This window comes from Pteropus alecto, unplaced genomic scaffold (assembly GCF_000325575.1).
Source record: "Pteropus alecto unplaced genomic scaffold, ASM32557v1 scaffold370, whole genome shotgun sequence".
Taxonomy (NCBI): Eukaryota; Metazoa; Chordata; class Mammalia; order Chiroptera; family Pteropodidae; genus Pteropus; species Pteropus alecto.
The window spans coordinates 580341-595372 of record NW_006431075.1 but is presented as its reverse complement, the minus strand read 5'-3'; positions in this window follow the sequence as shown (position 1 = coordinate 595372).

Below are 15032 nucleotides of genomic sequence, written 5' to 3'. Positions count from 1 at the left end.
TGTGCAACTTGCTGAGCAAGCTCCAAGACCCACACTGGTGGCAGCTGACCTCGATATTTGGCATGGTTTCTTGAGGCAACTATAAGCACAGCAGCTGGGGATTGCTTGCTGAATCTTAAAGGGGGGCCCTGGAGGGACACAGGCTGGGGCTAAAATTGGCCTGCAGCTGAACCCCTCTCAGGACTGTGCTTCTGGACACCTACTACAGAAAGCCATGCTAATAAGACCGAGAGACTTAGTACATAGAAATAGACACAGACAGGAAGCCAAAATGGGAAGACAAAGAAGCAGAAACCATATGAGAGAACAACAGATTTCCAGGAAGAATGGAGTCAAGCAATCTAACAGATGCAGAGTTTAAAACACTGGTTATAAAGATGCTCATTGAACTTAGAGGAAGTGTACATGAACTCAGAGAGAACTTTAACAAAGAGATAAAAAACATAAAAATGGAAATGGAAATTATAAAAAGGAACCAGTAAGACATGAAGAATACATTATCTGAGATAAAGAGCATATTAGAGGGAATCAACAGACTGGATAAAGAAGAGGATCGAACCACCAATATAGAAGATGGGGAATCAAAAGACACTCAATCAGAATGGCAAAAGAAAAGAAGCCAAGACTATAATAATAATTTAAGGAGTCTTCAGGAGAAAATTAAGTGTAAAAACATCTGTATAATAGAGGTACCTGAAGGAGAAGAGAGAGAACAAGAAATGGAAAAGCTATTTAAAGAAATAATGATGGAAAACTTCCCAACATACATACTTGATGAAAGAAAAAGACATACAACCCCAGAAGTTCAGAGAGTCCCAAACAAGATGAACCCAAAGAGGCCCACACCAAGACACATCATAATCAAAATGCCAAAGGTTAAATACAAAGAGAGAATCTTAAAAGCAGCAAGAGAAAAGCAGTTAGTTATCTACAAGGGAGCACCCATAAGACTGGCAGAAACCATGCAAGACAGAAGGACTTAGCATAAAATATTCAACATGATGAAAACCCGGGATCTACAACCAAGAATTCTTTATCCAGCAAAGCTATCATTTAGAGTGGAAGGACAGATAAAGAGCTTTCCAGAGAAAAATAAGCTAAGGGAATTTATCAACACCAAGCCACTATTACAGAAAATGTTGGAGGATATCCTTTAAGGAGAAAAGACGTGTATCAGAATCATGAATAAAAAATGGTAATAATTACATATCTATCAATGATTTCCTCAAATAGAAAAGAATTAAGTGCTTCAACCAAAGGATATGGTGGCTGAATGGATAGGAAATCAAGACTCCTACATATGCAGCCTACAAGAGACTCATGTCAGATTAAAAGACAAATACAGACTAAAAGGAAGGGGTGGGAAAAGATATTGCCTTGATGGTCCTAGAGGGCATTGTTCTGAATGAAGTAAGTCAGATAAAGACAAATACCACGTTTCATGTACATATGGAATCTAAAGAACAAAATAAACAACGATAACAACGAAAATAGAAACAAACTCATAGATACAGAGAATATTTTGAGGGCTACTAGATGGGAGGGGATTGGGAGGATGGTGAAAAAGGGCAGAGGGATTAAGAAATACAAATGGATAATTACAAAAAAGTCATGGAGATATAAAGTTTAGCATAAGGAAAATAGCCAACAATGTTGTAATAAATATGTAAGAGAGAAGAGGAGTCCTAGATAAATAGGGTGATCACTTCAGCTCTATCACTATGTTATACAACTGAAACTAATAATATATTTTTGTATACCAACTATAATTGAAAATAAACTTGTTGAATTTTACAATGTAAATATGAGCAACTAATTGTCTATTATATTTCAATAAAGCTGGAGGGAGAAATCACATACTGAAAATTACATTAACCATTTTTAAGTATATGGTACATTAGTATTAACTATATGCACATCATTGTGCAAGATATCTAGAATTATTTTCATTTTGCAAAACTGAAACAACTCCCTATTTCCTTCTCCAGCCCTCCCCTAGTGACCATATTCTACTTTATGTTACTATGAGTTTAACTACATTATATACCTTATATAAGTGGAATCATTTGTCTTTCTGTGACTGGCTTATTTCACTTAACATAATGTCCTCAGGGTTCATCCATTTTGTGGTTTTGACATAACTTTCTTTCTTTTTTTTTTAATTGAAGTATAATTGGCATACAACGTCCTATTAGTTTCAGGTGTATTTCATAGTGATTAATGTTTATATACATCATTAAATGATCATCACAATAAGTCTAGTTAACATCTGTCATTATACAAAGTTATTACAATATTATTGACTACATTTTCTATGTTGTACATTATACTCCTTTGACTTATTTATTTTATAACTGGAAATTTGTACCTCTTAATCGCTTTTATCCACCCCAAACCTCTCCCTATTTAGTAACTACTAGTTTGTTTCCTGAATCTATAAATATGTTTCTGCTTTGTTTGTTCATTTTTTGATTTTTTTAGATTTTGTATACAAGTAAAATTATATGGTATTTGCAGGAAACATAGTAGGTTCTCGAGAAATATTTGCTAATAGGATGAATAAAATCATTCAGACTTCTGCTTGTATAGGTGGGGAAATTTGTGATTCAGAGTGAGGAGGCAACTTGTTCAATATCTTACAGTTACTGACAGAGGTGGAACTGGAAGAACCTATGTCCCCTAACTTCTAATTCTTGCCACTATGTTTATATTATATATACATAAAATTCTGTATCTATAAATCAGTTTACATTGTTCAATTTTCACAAGACTTCAGTGACATAATAACTATATTTATATTACACAGGAGCACACCAAGACCTAGAGAAAAAGATAGTTCTTATACAAGGATAAGAGAATTACCCTCCATTCAGTCCCAGAGGCGGTAATGGAGGAAGTGGCATTTAAGGATTATATATACATAAAATTCTGTATCTATAAATCAGTTTACATTGTTCAATTTTCACAAGACTTCAGTGACATAATAACTATATTTATATTACACAGGAGCACACCAAGACCTAGAGAAAAAGATAGTTCTTATACAAGGATAAGAGAATTACCCTCCATTCAGTCCCAGAGGCGGTAATGGAGGAAGTGGCATTTAAGGTGGCATGCTCACTAATCAGAGCTTTTATGAAAGCCATGCTCTGTATGCTGTCATTTCACCTACGTACCATTAGGCAATGGTACATTGCCTCAGAACCCTGGATCATAAGCTTCCCAATCTTTGGAGAGATGAAAAGAACCTATTTTAGTTTTTTTTTTCCCACTTACCCCTGCCACACTTGCTCAGCCACACTTGATGAGCTGAAATACCTACAATAAATACTGTCATTAGTAGACCAGAGCAAGTCTGGGCACCAAGACTAGGACTAAAAAAGTCCTGTTTATGTCAATTGGTCTGACCAGAGAAAGCCATAGTAGAACCATAAAGTTGCTCTGTCATTGTTAATTCCAGCTCAGGATATGCTCTTTCCATTGCCACCAGTCTCCAGAACTGTTAGACTTTCCTTCTATGGGAAGCAGTCTGACCCAGTGATAACAAGATGCCAGAAGGAAGCCACATGTTTTAAGCTGGAATGGGACACAGCAGAAAAATGTTACCAATTTTTCAAGGTAGAAGGTACAAGAAAAAGACTTGACCGTGTTGTCTGCTTCTTCTGCTATTAAACCCAGAGATTTTAGTTCAACGATGTCATGTTCTGAACACTAAAATGTGATTCAAATAAATGGTGAGTAAAATTTTGATGGAGAGAGATGCAGTCTTTTTTTTTTTAAATCATTCGTTTACTTCTTTACTTTTATATACTTTCTTCAATACTCTGGTTATCATCCTTATTATTTTAAAATTCTCTGTGATCCCCAAGAGGCAAAGAAAAGCAAAGAAAATGACTCTTTCTCACACATTGGGCTCAGATTTTCAGTGAAAGTGTCTGGAGGTTTTGTTGATCTGACCATTCTTGATAATCTCTAGGTGCTTAACAATGAAGTCTTCTTTTGAATTTCAAACATGGTCCTTTATTTCCTTTGGTTTCTTCAAATACAGGCCAGTGGTGGGATGGGCAGCTAGAAAAGTTGAGAGGCTCTGAAGCTGCATATAGATAAATGGAAGGACATCAGGAGGTGGGGGAGGACATGGGGAGGTGGGGAGCACAGGGGAAGGGGCTGTCCTTTTTCCAGAAACAAAGCAAACAACTTTAATTTGAGGTCCTGTCCATGCAGATTAGCAGGTTCCTGGAATCAGAAGTCAGTACATGAGAGAAGTTAAATGTTTAATGATTATGTAAAGTTCTGGAAGCCTAGAGTCCGATTAGCATGGTTTGAACTTTTCTTACATCGACAACTCTGTGAGAGTGTCCTATGTATGTCATACCTAGGACACTCTCACAGAGTTGTCGATGTAAGAAAAGTTCAAACCTGTAGAGAATTTTTATAAGAGTGTGACCCCAAGCTGAAAAAAATTATGGGAAGCAAGATCTCTAACACTCTGGAAGAGGTTGTTTCTTGACCTTAGAGAGGAGAAAATGAAGAGAACAAACTCAAGTTACTTGTCAGTTTTAGAAAAAATCAAAGCTACCTAGATCACAGTTTTTTCATCATCAGCCTACTTCCATTTTTTTTTAATAATGTTTTATTATGATGACATTGATTAACAAAATCCAGTAAGTTTCATGTGTACAGTTTAACAGTAAGGCATATATATATTGCACTGTGTGTTCACACCCATATTTAGATTTATGTGTCACCACATATTTGACCCCTTTTACCCCGTCTACCTTCCCTATCCCTGTCCTTCCTTAACTTTGATACCACTAGTCTATTGTCCATGTCCACGAGTCTCTGTTTCTTTGTCCTCTTCGTTTGTTGCTTTTAGGTTTATATCTCACATATAAGTGATATAATGTGGTTTTCAACTTTATCTGTCTGGCTTATTTCCTTTAGCATGATTATCTCGAGGTCCATCCATATTGCTGCAAATGGTGCATTTCATCTCTTCTTATGAATAATGCTGCTATGAACATTGGTGTGCAAATATATTTTTGGATATGAGTTTTCAAGTTTTTGGGGTAAATACCCAGTAGAGGGATTGCTGGATCACATGGTTGATCAATTCTTAGTTTTTGGAGGAATCTCCATACTATTTTCCATAGTGGCCGTACCAATTTTCAGTCCCACCAGAAGTATATGAGTGTACCTTTTCTCTCACAACCTCCTAACACTTGTTACTACTTGTCTTGTTAATAGCCATTGTTACAGGTGGGAGATGGTATCTCATTATGGTTTTGATTTGCATTTACCTAATAGCTAGTGATATTGAGTATTCTTTCATATGTTTGTTAGCCATTTGTATGTCTTCTTGGGAGAAGTGTCTGTTCAGGTCCTCTGCTTATTTTTTAATTGGATCGTTTGTTTTTGTCGTTGTTATTGTCGTTATTGAGTTTTATAACTCCTTTGTATATTTTGTATATTGGGCCCTTATCGAAGGCGTTGCTTACAAATATCTTCTCTCATTTGGACGATTGTCTCTTTGCCTTGTTGATAGTTTCTTTTTCTGTACAGAAGCTTTTTAGTTTGATGTAGTCCCATTCATTTATTTTTGGTTTTACTTCCCTTGTCTTTGAGATCAAATTCATAAGGTCCTCTTTAAGTTCAAGGTCCATGAGTTTAGTTCCTATGTGTTCTTCTATGCCATTGATTGTTTCAGATATTATATTGAGTTAATTTGGGTGTGTGGTGATAGACAACAGTCTAGTTTAAGTCCTTTGAAGGTGACTTTCCAGTATTCCCAGCACCATCTATTGAAACGGTTTTCCTTTCAGCACTCTTATGTTTTTGGCTCTTTTGTCGCAAATTATTTGCCCATAAACATGGGTTTACTTCTGGACTCTTGACTCTGTTCCACTGGTCTGTATGTCTGTTTTCTGCCAATACCTTGCCATTTTGATTATTGTCACATTGTAGTATAGTTTGAAGTCAGGCAGAATGATGCCTCCCACCTCATTCTTTTTTTTCTCAGAATGGCTTTGACAATTCAGTGTCTTTTGTGCTTGCATACTATTCTGATAATTTTTTGTTTTATTTCTTTAAAAATGCCGATGGAATTTGATGGGGATTGCATTAAATCTGCATAATGCTATTGGTAATAGAGTCATTTTAACTATGTTGATTCTTACAGTCTAAGAACATGGGATATCTTTCCATTTCTTTGTACCTTCTTTGATTCCTATTAATAGGATCTGTAGTTTTCATCATATAGGTCCTTCACATGTTTCGTTAAATTTATTCCTCGGTATTTTATTCTTTTTGTTGAAATTGCAAAAGGAATGATTTTATACTTCTTTCTCTGACAATTCATTATTACATTATAGGAACTCTATGGATTTTTAAACACTGATTTTTTATCCAGAAACTTTACCATATTTGGTTATTGTTTCCAGTTGTGTTCTTGTGGAGTCTTTAGGGTTTTCTATATAGAGAATCATGTCATCCACAAATAGTGATATTGACTCCTTCATTTACTATTTGGATGCCTTTTATATCTTTCTCTTGCCTGATTGCACTCTATAGGGCATCCAATGTTATAACAGCGGCAATAATGGACAGCCTTGCCTTGTTCTTGACCTTAGAGGGAAGGTTTTTAGGTTTCACCATTAAATATAATGTTGGCTGAGGGTTTTTCATATATGGCCTTTATTACGTTAAGGTACTTTCCTTCTACACAAATTTTGCTAAGTGTTTTGATCATAAATGGATATTGTATCTTGCCGAAGGCATTTTCTGCATCTATTGAATGATCATATGATTCTTATTTTTAAATTTGTTTATGTGGTGTATCACATTGATTGATTTGTGTATCATGAACCATCCCTGTACTCCTAGGATGCAGCACACTTAATCATAGGGTATAATCTTTTCAAAATTTTGCTGTAATTGGTTCGCTAGTATCTTATTTAGGATTTTTGCATCTGTATTCATGAGAGATATTGGTCTGTAGGTTTCTTTTTATCTGTTATCTTTAGTAGGTTTTGGTATCAGAGTAATATTGGCCCCATGAAGTGATTTAGGAAGTATTGCCTTCTCTTTGATTTTTTTTTTTTTTGGAAGAATTTGAGGAGAATAGATATTAAATCTCCTTTGAATGTTAGGTAGAATTTACTGGTGAAGCCATCTGGACCTGGACTTTTACTTTTTGGTAGGTTTGATGATTGTTTCAATTTCCATACTGCTGATCGTTCTATTTGGATTTTCAGTTCTTCTTTATTCAAACTAGAATGGTTGTATCTTTCTAAGTACTGGTCCATTTCTTTTAGGTTATTAAATTTGGTGTTATATACTTTTTCATAGTATTCTTGTATGATCCTTTATATTTCTGCATTGTCTGTCATCATTTTCTTCTTTCATTCCTGTTTTGATTTATTTGTGTCCTTTCTCTTTTTTCTTTAGTGAGTCTAGCTATGGGTTTGTCACTTTTACTAACCTTCTCAAAGGATTAGCTCTTTGTTGCATTTATTTCTTGTATTGATTTTTTTTTAATTTCATTTATTTCTCCTCTAATTTTGATTATTAATTTCTGTCTGCTAACTTCAGGTTTCATTTGTTATTACTTTTCTAGGTTTTAAGATGAAGTGTTAAATTGTTTATTTGGACTTATTCTTATTTTTTGAGATAGGCCTGTAATTATATGAACTTTCTTCTTATGACAGCTTTTGCTTTGTTCCCAAAGTTTCAATATGTTGTACTATCATTATCATACATTTCTCTGTGTCTCTTAATTTCTCTTTTGATTTCTTCTCTGACCAAGTCATTCTTCAATAACATGTTGTATAATCTCCCTGCATTTTTGGTTCTTCTTGCTTTCGTTTACAGCAATCTCCAGCTTCAAAGCATTATGATCAGAGAATATGGTTAATATGATTTCAACCCTCTTATATTGTTGAGGCTATCTCTGTGTTCTAATATATGGTCCATCCTTGAGAATGTTCCATGTGCACTAGAAAAGAGTATATAAGTAGCTCTTTTGGGATGATAGGCTCTGTAAATGTCAATTATGTCCAGGTTTTCTAATGTGTCATTTAAGGATGTTATTTCCTTATTGATTTTTTGTTTGGATGATCTGTCCATATCCGACAATGGGATATTTTGGTCCCCTAGTAAAATAGTGTTTTGGTCTGTTTCTCCCTTGAGTCCAGTTAGTAATTGATTTACATATTTTGGGGGTCCTTGACAGGGAGCATAGATATTAATAAGTGTTATGTCTTCTTGGTGTATGATTTTGTTTATCATTATGAAATGTCTTTCTTTACTTTTTTTTTTTCAAAGTCTTTTTGTCTGATAGTAGTACTGGTACTCCCGCTTTTCTCTAAGTGTCACTTGCTTGAAATATCATTTTCCAACTTTTTACTTTGAGTCTATATTTGTCTTTGGAACTGAAATGTGTCTTCTGGAGGCAGTATATGGTTGTGTTTTGTTTTTTGATTCAGTCTGCAACTCTGTGCCTTTTTATTTGTGAATTCAGTCCATTTACGTGTAGGGTGATTATTGAAACTGAGGATTTCCTATAGCCATTTTATCTTTTGCTTTCTGTTAGCTCGGTTTTTCCATTGCTTCCCTGTTCTTGTGTGTCTGTTTTTATTATTATTAGTAGTAGTATTTTGTTTGAGTTTTGTGGATTTTCCCTCTGTTTCTCCTTGTCTTATGTTACACACTTCGGTTCTGAATCTTTGGTGTGTGGTTACCATTCCAAATATGTAGAGGATAGTTATGTATATATAGTAGTCCATTTTCTTCTGCATGTGCCTTGTCTTCATTCTCCTTTGCGAATATGGATCTTTTAATCCTCTCTTTTTCTGTTATTGTTGTCTCAATTTGTCCCTATGTATGTTGAACATTCATCACTATCTTGCTATAGCAAATCTCTTCTTATTGTTTATGCTTATCATGCCCTATTCTTAATAAGGGTTGCACTCCTCTGTTTCTATTAGCCTGCTAGTTGCCTTATTCATAGTTAGGTATTTTTTGTCATTTTATTTCAAGTGAGTGGACCTCTTTCAGTATTTGCTGTAGTGCAGACCTCATAGTGGAGAATTCCCTTCATTTTTGTATGTCTGGAAAGGTGTTTATTTCTCCTTTATGTCTAAAGGAAAGCGTTGCTGGATACATCATTCTTGTTTCATAGTTCCTTTCATTTACTAGTTTGAACATTTGATTCTACTCCTTTCTGGCTTGTAAAGTTTGTGCTGAGAAGTTCAACAATAATCTAATAGGTTTTCCATTATAGTTTACCATCTTCTTTTCCCTGGCTTCCCTGAAAATTCTTTGTCATTGATTTTCGATAATTTCAATAAAATGTGTCTTGGTGAAGGCCTTTTTGGGTTGAGATAATTGGGTACTCTGTTGACTTCTTGAATTCCAAGCTACAGTTCATTACTTATATTTGAAACATTCTCATCAACTATTTGTCTGAAAATGCTTTCTAACCTCTTCTCTTTTTCATCTTCTAGAATGGCTATTATTCTTATGCTTTCTTTCCTGATGGTATCAGCTAGTTCTTGTATTTCTCTTTCATTATTTTTCATTCTTCATTTTCTCTCTTCTTTCTTCTGATTTATTTATTTATTTCTAGATTTCTGTCTTCTATATACCTGATTCTTTTCTCCATTTGGTTGACTCTATTTCCCAAACTTGATGTTTCATTTTTCATCTCTTTCAGTGTGTTCTTCATCTCCAGAAGTTCTGTTTGATTCTTTTTGAAGGTTTCAATCTCCTTGCTGAAGAACTCATTCTGCTCACTTAGTTGTTCTTTCAATTCTTGGAATTGTTGATATAAATTGTTTTGGATCTCACTGAGTTTTTTTCAGAAGTACCATCCTGAATTCTCCAACATTTAAGTCACATATTTCCATGTCTTTAAGCTTATTTTCTGGAGATTTTTCTCTTTCTTTCTGAGTTGCTTTATTACCTTGTTTGTTTATGGTGCTTAATGGACTATTTCTTTGTCCGTGCATTAATGGAAATATGTTCTGCTTTTTTCTAGAAAGATTTATTATATAAAGGTCTCTCTTTAACTTCTTGATATGATGGTGTTTTTCTTTTGGTTTCCAGTTGGTGGCGTCTAAGCCTGTTGGATCTCTGTTTTACATAAAGTCTTAATAATTCCTTTTTTTTTTCTTATAAGTATTAAAATATGTTTGCTACCCTCAGTCTCAATCCCTGTCATTGTTAGTAGCAATTTTGGTGGCGTTTGCTCAGATTCCCCTGGGGGTCTCTGGTGTTTGGTCTTGCAGAATAATGTGGGAGGGGCCTTTTGCATTGGCAGATGCGGGCTGCAGCTCAGCCTAGTGTTTTGCAACTGCAGCTGGTAATAATCAACTGTTGCTTCTCTGTCGTCACTACTTCTCTGCTTTCTGCCCTGATCCCTTGGCAGTGCTACTGTGTGGAACTCACAGCTCTCTCAGGCAGGTCTGTTCAAGAAACCTACCACACCATCTCCCCTCCCTCTCCTCCTGCAGGGAGCTCCATTTGCAAGAGGCAGCTTCTCCAAGTCTATCCCCCGATTCTTGGTCTTCTGACCTGTGGTAGCTTTTATTAGCAGATCCCTTGCTCAGATGTGCTTGTGTGCAGGTTGGGGTTTTTCTTTGTTGAGTTTTAGATATTCAGCTTATTGTTGTTTCAAGGTGAGAGATCTGGGGACATCGCTCACTCTGCCATGTTTCTGATATCATGTCCAACTCCCATATTTTATCTTAGCCCAGGGATAAGACTTAATCTGGAAGATGGTCTGGGCCAGGAAATTTTTGTCTTGGTTGATACAGTTATTTTATCTGGTGTTTCTATTTGTCTGTGGCCAAGAGAGAAATAGAGAGAGAACAATTATCAATTGTTTAGTGCTTCATCATTTACAAAGCACTCCTCATGCCAATTCTATGGGAAATGTGATTATACTGTGCTCCTTATAAGAGGAGACTGAGACTCAAGTTTGTGCTTTGTTTGCCCAGGAAGGCACAACTGAAAGGTGTTAGTATCAGGGCTTAAAGGATGATCACGCAAGTATAGTTCTCAGCTCTTGCAATCAGATCAAATCTGCCTCTCAGACTTCATGAAGATATGCAGTGAATGCTAAGACTAAGTACTTCAAGGTACAATGCAAATTATGCTTACAATAGGCTCCCATTCTTGTCTTCTCTACTTTACTTGTATACCACATTCGTATTACTTATCTGGAAACACTTCTTTCATCATGCCACTTCTTGTTTCAAGAGCTACTAATAATTCTTCATTGCCTTCCTAATCAAGTCCAAATTCCTTGGAACTTTTTTGGTCAGATCCTCTCACAAATCTGAAATCTTACCCCTACATCAACTCTCCAACATGTAGAAAATCAAGTAATGGAGAGCTTCTTCAGGGTACAACCTTTGTCCTCTTTTAATTAACCACTTGGCTTCTCCCATAGAAGACCACTTTCCTGCCCTAGGAGAAGGTAGGACACACTGACTTCTGAAATCTTGACGTTGGTGAGGTGTTATCCATGTGATGTTAGGCAAGTTATTCAGCCAACCTGGTCTTCAATTTTTTGAATTTTTATAGAGGGAGAAACAATTATAGCATGCTATGATAATAGTCCTTTCTTCCTTCAAAATGCCCTTTAGTGCCAAGACAGGGTAGATAGAGGAGACTGGGACATGAAGAGATTGTGACCTAGAGGGCTTCCTTTCAGAATCACAGCAGGCAGTGCATGAAATATTTTGATTTTCTTAGAAGACCACTGGCAGCCTTTATTGTTATTGACTTCAGGAGTGTGATGTATAATAGTGAAAAAGCAGCTGTGTATGGATTGTCTATTGTCCTATGTTAAATGGTAGGAAGAGGGGAAACCCAGCTCTGTGGTCCTGACCAGTGAAGCTTATTTTTTTGTCACCACAGAGAAGGAAATGATGTTCTTGCTAAGCTGGTTCAATTATGTCTGATGATAATGCCTACAGAATAAGAGGATTTTAGCAGCCAGAGGTTTTGCTCAGCATTGGCCCCTGCTGTGACAAACCTGAGCAGAAATGATCTACTCAAAAATCACCCCTATAGGAGAAACATCTGCTGGCATGGTTTATAATATATCAGCACTAGGGCACCAGGGAAAGTATTCCAGCAGGTGCAAAAGAAGCTGGTTGTTGACCTGGAAAGAGGTCAACATTTGATACATAGGGAATTGCAAAATAACAAAATGTGAGGGTTTGGGAGGACTTTAAGGATCCTGTTAGTAATCCCTATTTTCAATTTCAAAACAGGAGATTGATCATAGCTTTTCTGAGTTTTACTTTCTTCAGGCTAAAGAATCAGAGTCTTTTGTTGTTCAACTATTTCTCATATGACATGGTTTTGTATCCATTCGGTAAATATTAGCCAGCTGGGAAATTTCGGATCACCTTACAGTGTCCCCGGAGCAGTGATTCTGTTGCTTGACACTCTCAGGGTTTTCCTAAGAAAGTAGAGAGACAGTGCTGTAATCTATTTTCACTGAGGCTAAAAAAGGAAATTGGTTGAAGCCACATGGCAAGAGAGGCTTAAATTTTACCCCAAAAGGTAAATTTGGGAAATAGGTCATCAGGAGGTCTCTTGGCCTTCTTTACATATCCTGAAGAAAATCATCCAAAGCCACACAGGATGCAATGTTGAAATAGTCTGGATAATTTTCAGGGAAGAGGAGACCACCCTGTAGTTTGGTGAAGGATCACCAAACTTTTATAACTCTTGAAAAATGGATTTTTTCACTATCCCTTTGCCCATATAATAGGCATTAGCACTTCTCTGTTTCCCATTATGATTCCCTTCCTCCATCTCCACTTTTTTTTTTTTTATAATGGGGCCAAGAAACCATAGGTGTCTTCCCAGAGGTACTATATTCACATAAAGACTTCATCCCAAGTATAAACAAAAGGAGAAGAGAGATTACATTTCCTTAGGCCTGTTACCTGATTTTGTTTTCCCTGTGGCCCACTTTAATTAACCATGTTTATTCCAGACAAATAAACAAATGGCTTGCCAGTTGATCAGATATTGTTATGGCAAGGAAAATAAGTTTGTTCATCAACAGTCTAGTGCCTTCTCATTTTATATTTAGGGAAACTGAATCTCAGAAAAACATTGTCTAAAGCCTCATAACACACTGGTGGAAGAATCAGTTAGAACTCTGTTTTTCTGGTTCATTGTTCTTTTAACTACACCTCTCAGCCTATAGAATATGAGTTGTAGAGCAGGAAAAGTTTTTATTGAAAATTATTCCTTCTCCTATGACCAGTGAGAAAAATACAGTGGAGAAGTAAATGGGGAAATGGACATGATTCCATATTTTCTCTGGAATAGAACTGTTGTCTCTGTTCATCAATCCATGGCAAAGAACAATAACTCCACCTGCCTACTCTCAGTACGATCTGAAGAAAGTCTCCTAAATGGCACCAAACCCAGAAGGAAAACTGTTTCTTTGAGATGCCATTATTCAACTAAAAGCACTTGCTTGTTTAATTCTGTTGAGTGTAGACTGAGTATAGCACAGTATGGATGTACATGTTAAACCTTGCTGAAAATATCACTTGTTGAGAATACTTCACCATGCCATATATGAGCTTGGGTTGCTAAACAACTGCTTTGAATTAAGTTTTCCCAACATAGCATGGGACCAAATGGCTTCTCAAGGTTAGAGAATAAGACCAAGAAAAAACACTAGATAAGTATGACTTGAATTGAGTTTCATTCATGCTGGCCAGGATGAGGTTCTTGCTAGGCCAAGCTATGTGCAAAATGACAACTATGCTTAGCTATCACTCTCCATATCTAAGCTCTCTAAGACTCTGGGGGCAGATAGAAGGAACCACTGTACAATTTGGAGGGCTACTATGGGCTATAGGGAGACTATACTTGAGGGGTGGAAATAGGAGTCAAGAAACTTATCAAAATCAATGGAAAATATAAGATTTAAATATGGTGTGAAAACCCCCAAATCAATGAGACAATTTTCTAACTTACTCCCTGTTTAACTTCTATCAGCAGATTTCCTGTCTCTTCCTCACATCTAATTACTATATCAGCATATATCTTCTGACCCCTTACACATCTAAGCATCATCACCGAAGGAGCTGATTAAAAACTGACAGCAGACTCATGTATTGAAGGAGAGGGCCAGGAATGGGAAGGGATCTGGGAAAGATATCTTATGAATAATGATTGAGGGTCCTTGGCATGCTTATCCTGGAGAAGAGAGATATGAAGGAAGAGTGACAGAAGGTTTATGGTTTCACATCCTTAGGATAACTGTCTGCTGAACACAGCTATGTAGTAGAACTGGGCTGTGTAGAGAAAAGAACCTTTGGAAATTAGGATTATGATCCATTGTCTGCCACAAATCTCTGTATGTACTTGAACAAATTGCTCTTCTTTTTTTGAGCTTAATTCTCTTATTTGTAGGTCAAGAAAGCAGAACTAGGACCCATGGGTGGATATTTCACTAAGACACAGATTTCAGCTCAATTTATAAAGAAGTTCCTACAATCAAAGTTGTCTAAAAGGTTTCCTTAGGAAGTAGTGAGTTCCCCATTGAGACTGTTTTGTATTTATTGGCTATTTGTATTTCACCTTCTGGGAAATTTCTGTTCATATTTTTTAGTCTACTTTCTTAGGGTTTGGACTTTTTCTTACTTGTAGGAGCTATTTATATATTTATCTTTCATTAGTTATAAATATTTTCTACCAGTCTATTGCTTATCTTTTAATTTTTGTCTTTTGTTACATAGAAACTTTAAATTTCTCAGTATTTTTCCTTATAATTCTAAATATTTTATAAATATGCTTTGATACTTTTATACTTCTATATAAGTATAAGTTCTAATACTTTTATGATTTTCTTTCCCTCTTTTATAATTAAAGCTTTAAAATATCTTTAATTTATATTTGTGTATGGTGTGAAGAATGATCTAACTTGTTTTCAAAAAATAATTGCAAATTATCTGACATTTATTAAATATGTCATATATACACACCATCTT